We start from the raw sequence: 5996 nt of genomic DNA, 5'->3' as shown, positions 1-5996 counted from the left end.
ACTACAGCCCGCATCCATGTCCGCCACATCTACAATTATCGGGCTACTCTGCTCTAGCTGGCGGACATGTCCCTCTAGCAGGGACAACATCTGTAAAAGAAGGGTGCAGGTGGTGTACAGAGCCATACAAACCTTCTGATCCAAAGCCATACTTGCGTGTCCAATGAGCAACGGTAGAAAGACAGCCACAAAGCCTCCGCTGAGAGCCGAGCAGTGACGTGGTCGAAATGGCAGGGATTGATGGTCCGCGACTTACAAACAATAGTAAACTCCCAAAAGTGGAGTAAAAAAGGTGAGTGAGGGGAAAAACTAGAAAATAATGTAAAAATGTAGGTACCGTAAATTTTGGACTATAAACCGCGACTTTCTTTTCTCAAATTTTGAACCCTGCGGCTTATAGTCCGGTGCAGCTTATATAGGATTTTTTTCCATTATTTTTGTGATGACTTGATCACTTTATACACGTAAAAAGGCTGTGGACCACTGTTGTGCGGCACCGCTTTTCTGGGCGGAGGGATACATGACACGGTCACTGGAGAGAAAAGTGGTGTGTTGATCGGATGTCCATCCACCAGGGAAATAGTGCCGTATAATACACACAAAGAAGAGACAGAACGAGATCAAGACGGACATTACTGAAAGGAAGCTTTTATACACAAACCGTCATTATGGGGGGCTTATGTAGGATTTCTTCCGTGATTTTTGTGATGACTTGATCACTTTTTTTACACCCGTAAAAACAAACCCTCATTATGGAGGACGAAAGAAATGCATATGATGCCGCTTTTAAGTTAAAGGCAGTCGATGTTGATGACGTGTTGCGTCACCCTTTTCTTTATTTCCGGCTCCCGTCTACTCTGGAGCTATGCGTGTCGCTCGCTAGTTTAATGTAATTTAGCGCTTCATGCATGAATAAAATTAGCTGGAACAGACCCTCATCATGGAAAATGCTAGAAGAAATGCATAAGAGCGACGACGAAAGAGAGACTGAGAAAGTGTGTGGCTATTCCAATCGGACACTGAGGAGGAAGACTTCGATGGTTTCAGTGCAAAGGAGGAAGATGAGGACGGTATAGCTCTTTTTTTTTTTTACTTTTACTGCTATGCTTTTTTAAACCAGCCCTGTTAATGCTGTGCTACCGTGTTGCTGCTGTGTTACCGCCGTATTACCACTGTGTGTCAGTGACTTTTACCTGAATGTTTTTTTTTAAATCCAGCCCTATTAGTGCTGTGTTACTTCCGTGTTGCTGCAGTATTACTGCCGCGTCACAGGCAGTGTTTGGAAAAAAATGTTAAGGTATGTTATTAAAACTTTTAAAAAAGCTTTCTGTGTGCCGTCTTTCTTTGCAAATAACTCGCGTGCACACTTCCGTGTTGCTGCGGTACTACTGCTGCGTCACAGGCAGCATTTAGAAAGACATGTCAAAGTATGTTATTAAAACTTTAAAAAGGCTTTCTGTGTACTGTCTTTCTTTGTAAATAACTCGTGCGCACGCGCATCTTATAGTCCGGTACGGCTTAAATAAATAAGAAACCTAAAATATCACTGAATTTTAGCTGGTGTGGTTTATAGTCCGATGTGGCTTATAGTCCAAAAATTACGGTTGTCTCTCCAGTGACACTGCGACGCTCTACGTAGCAAACCGGAAACACCCAAAGTCGTGGCTTCCCATCTAACAAAGACACACCATCAGAAATGAAGGCGGAAAAACCACCCTGGGTAGATTCAGAACTAGCCTTCACCTGTTGGTGGTAGAGCTCATCTTGGTGGACAGAGGTTGAAACAGGACTCTCAATCACAGCCGGCTTTACTTGTCCTGACCTTTTGAACCTAAGCAGAGGACAATCTTTTTTCCAGTGTCCCTCAACCAAACAGTATCTTCAAGTATTGGCAGTAACTGGTCCTTTTGCGCCAACATTATTGAACTTTAGCCAAGGATTTTGAAAGGAAACCCCAGGCCCTGGTGACATCGGTTTTAGCGAAGACTCTTATTTTTTTTTAGCACAACTTTCCCCTGTTTAATTCGAAACTAGTTTTATGGGTCAGGACATATTCGTCAGCCAAGATTGCTGCTTCACTGGATGGCTTGACTTTGCGTTCGTTAATGTATGTTGCAACATTATTGGGTACAGAATTTTTTAACTGTTCCAAAAAAAATAAATCAGACAAAGCACTTCAGCAGAGCTAGACCAGCGATTAAAAGCATTTGACAAATCCCTTACGAACTCCGCATACGTCTGTGAATCTTGTTTCTTCCGGCACCGAAAACGTTGTCGATAGGCTTCTGGTACCAGCTCATACAGTTTAAGGACAAAAACAAAAAATTATAATAAATTGTTTTTTTTCTTTGCTTATCCGTTCTATCAGCCGCTTTAACATTAGTATAAACTTTGCTATCCGCTACACTCAACGCTGAAAACACCTCCAGTGCTTTCCCTGTAAGCACACACTGTGGCAAAGTGGTACGATCCGCGTATAACCCGGCCGTAGTATCAGCAATGCACTCAAACAAAGTAAAGTATGTATCTGGATCCGATTCATCAAACTTGTGTAGCAAACGAACATTCTGTGAAACGTCAAACTGAGGCTCCCTTTCTACCCCCGGTATATTACCACTTCTCAACCTTTCCAGCTCCAACTGCATTTGCAACAGCTCCCACTGCTGCTCAAAAGTCAACATGACTGGGCTAGGCTGACAAGCCAAACCTGGACTGGCAACAGCCTGAAAGAGAACGCCAGCTTCCACAAGACTTTGTTTTAATTAATCTCTAACAGTTTCCTTTAACGTTTTATCCACTATACACATTTCATAATGCTCTGTAATCTCTAATGTTCCTTTGTGCACAAGTCTAAAGCCAACTGTGAAGGTGACTGAGCAAAGCTAGCTAAAGTGGAGGGCATCATGTCATAGAAATCAACCAAATTTAGAAAACTCACCTGCTGCCCTAACTGGGTGATTGGTAAAGAGCTTCACCCCAATAAACTAAAAAACACAGAACCCGAGTCTTCATGCAGTCTGGTGGGAGGTTTTTAATCACCAGTGATCCTAGCGGCCACTGTACCAATGGGGATGTGGCTCCTGCACATGCAGCCACCCACAGGGTCCCATGGATGATAACCCGAGCTGATGAAAAGGGAGAGGGGATAGGGAACTCTACCCACCTTGCTGCTGCCTAACAAAACAGGGGAGGACTACCACCATGTTTAACCCAATACCAGGCCCAGGTGTGAGCTTCTAACTCACTCACCACAAAAGGACAAATGCTAACTGTTTTCAACCCACACTGGCCCAAACCAGGTTTCCCCACAAAAAAAAACAGCTCAATAAATCCCGGGCAATCCCCCACGTGTAACAAGCCTGGCTCCACGGGATGTCACAACACAAACAACCTGTGGGGAAAATAACTGAAAGGGTTCAGGCCAATCAAAATTGTTTATTTCAAAACAATACTAATTCAATACCAACAGGAAGACAAGGTATGTAAGTATGAGTATGAATCAGTTGTGTATGCAGTGCATGAAGGCAAATGACTGAGTGGTAGGGGAGGGGTGTGACACAATTAAAACAAGAAATCATAACAAAACATGAGCGTGGTGTGCGAGATCTTGCGAAACAATATGGCCGGAACATGTCAACAATTTCGAATATCAAGCGATGACAAATAAGTAGAAGGAAGTCCTCAATACGATCAAGCCATCCAAGGCGATCACCATCATCTCTTAGCAAAACGTGAAAACGTAGCAGCCCCTCTCTGGAAGATATGGAAGGCCTTTCTTTAAAAAATCTGCAAAGCGGTCAAGTGATGGTGAGGAGGAAAGTGAAGCAAAGAAAAGAAAGCCTTAAGCCTTAACTGAGTCTAAGTGAAAGCGGCGAAGATGAAAGTGTAAAAAAAAAAGTAAATAAATAAATAATAAATTTATGTAAGTTGGATAAAAAAATGAAAAATAGAAAAAAAATCTATATCTATATGTATATAGCAAAGTTAAAGTCAAAGTCCGGTTTATTGTCAATTTCTTCACGTTAAGAAACAAAGAGATCAAAATTACGTTTCCACCGTCCCACGGTGACTAGACACAGTACACAACACTTACAATCAAATAGCACAGAGAATAAAAACGAACAGACAAGAGCAATGAATAAGTCATAAGCAAATAACCCAAATAAATAAACAATAAATAAATAAATAGACAAATAAGTGCAGCAAAATGGAGCAAGCGAGCTAATAGCAGACAGCCAGACCATAGCGCAAAAGAACAGGACGTTATGCAGCCGAGGGTGGAGGGAATTCAGGATCCTGACAGCTTGGAGTACGAAGCTGTTTTTGAGTCTGGTGGTGCGGGAGCGCAGGCATCTGTACCTCTTACCAGAGGGCAGAAGTTCAAACAAAGAGTGAGCGGGGTGACTCACATCACACACAATCGCGGTCGCCTTGCGGGTGAGACGGGAGGCGTAAATGTCCTTCAGGGAGGGGAGTGGAGCCCCGATGATCTTACTAGCAGTGTTCACTATGCGCTGAAGGGCCACACATATACATATACATATATATATATATACATACATATATATATATATATATATATATATATATATATATATATATATATATATATATATATAAAACCCAAGTTAGTTTGAAGTTCACAAACAGTAAGTACAGTAAGTTTCGGAATGTATGTATTTCTATGTGTCCCTAAGGTACAGTGACAATAAAACTTCCTTTTTAATGATTATCTTTGTAATTTATTTCTTTTTACATCTCTCTGATATAATTATTTGTTTTATTGTTATGTGCAGTATCTGTTAAGGAGTTGGTTGTTTTGGCTGTGGAACGAATTAATTCTTATGGAATATTTGATCCAAGATACGACTATTTCAACATACAAAGTAGGTCCCGGAACAAATTAAAGTTGTATGTATAGGTTTGACTATATGCATTTTGAAAATAGGGAATTGGGTTCTACCCTTTAACCACCATATGCATTAAACTCGTGTATAATTTTGAAGCATACTAATATACAGTACTTAAAATGAACTGTCCACGCTGGGGGCGCTGTTTGTATACTTTTGAGCTGGCATGACACGCTCTGATTCACTTAACAGTGCTCGTTGAAGGAAGTCTGCCAAACAGTGGCTGCACTTGTATAACATCTTTGAACAACTCAACAACAGTAACATTTTCAAAACTGAATCAATGCCATTCAGAGTTTGGCCCAGCAGTTGCCCAACCCCAGTTTAAGTATTTGAGTATTTATACAATTATAACTATCGACATCAAAGGTGAAATAATATTCATTAAACATGGCCGGAAAAGCTAAGCAATGTGATTTCCGAAAAACAGGCTGCAACACAATATTTCATCAATCTGAGTTGTGATTTGAATGAAACAAGCCGTATATCAATTTAAAGGAATGCTTTAATGATATATTCAAACATAACAAAACCAAAACTCATTTACCATTAGCTTCCCAATGTGATCCAAAGTCACAATAATAAGCATCTACTCCAAGTCCAGCATAAAACTTGACCACCTGACAACACAAAAAGTTGCACACACTTCTGCACTTTTCCCCCCTCAAATGTGTGTGAAAATAGAGCATCTGTGACAAAAGCAACTCATTGACAAGAAATGCAGCTATAGTCAAGAGCTTACTAGTAAATGAATATCACTTTTAATATTGGCTTGACGTTTTCTGACATTTTGATGTTTTTTATGGAAGTTTTCCTTAAAACTGACAGCATGTGTAACAAGTTTAATGAGCCAGTGTTGTTTGTATGAAAACAACTTAAAGCAGCTTCACTCAATATGTGAATGCACACATAAAAAACAATTAGTGTGTCACGGATAGGGTGTGTGTGAGAATTTGATTTGTTAAAATGCTAAATGGCCACAGCTTAGATTCGTAGTTAATTCCCAGTGCACCTGTCCAACATAGTGGTGCATGGAAAAACATTGGAGCAAAAGGTGGTTCTTGGGGGGAGAGGTGTGCAACATAA

At 40.7% G+C, this 5996-nt stretch overlaps 1 protein-coding gene across 7 annotated transcripts in view; it reads right to left on the bottom strand.

Moving 5' to 3' along the window:
• Positions 1–5397: 5397 nt before the first annotated feature.
• The window catches only part of tpd52l2b (tpd52 like 2b), a 54616-nt gene continuing 54017 nt past the window's right edge, over positions 5398–5996 (bottom strand). For all 7 annotated transcript variants that reach the window (XM_085913267.1, XM_085913268.1, XM_085913265.1 and 4 more), the window contains one exon: positions 5398–5996. This exon is cut by the window's right edge and continues 453 nt beyond it. The gene's annotated coding sequence lies outside the window, so the exon portion shown is untranslated.

This window comes from Syngnathus leptorhynchus, chromosome 1 (genome assembly GCF_054491065.1).
Source record: "Syngnathus leptorhynchus isolate UIUO chromosome 1, UIUO_Slep, whole genome shotgun sequence".
Lineage (NCBI taxonomy): Eukaryota > Metazoa > Chordata > Actinopteri > Syngnathiformes > Syngnathidae > Syngnathus > Syngnathus leptorhynchus.
The sequence above is the reverse complement of the archived record's forward strand: the minus strand, read 5'-3'. Positions and strand labels throughout refer to the sequence as shown.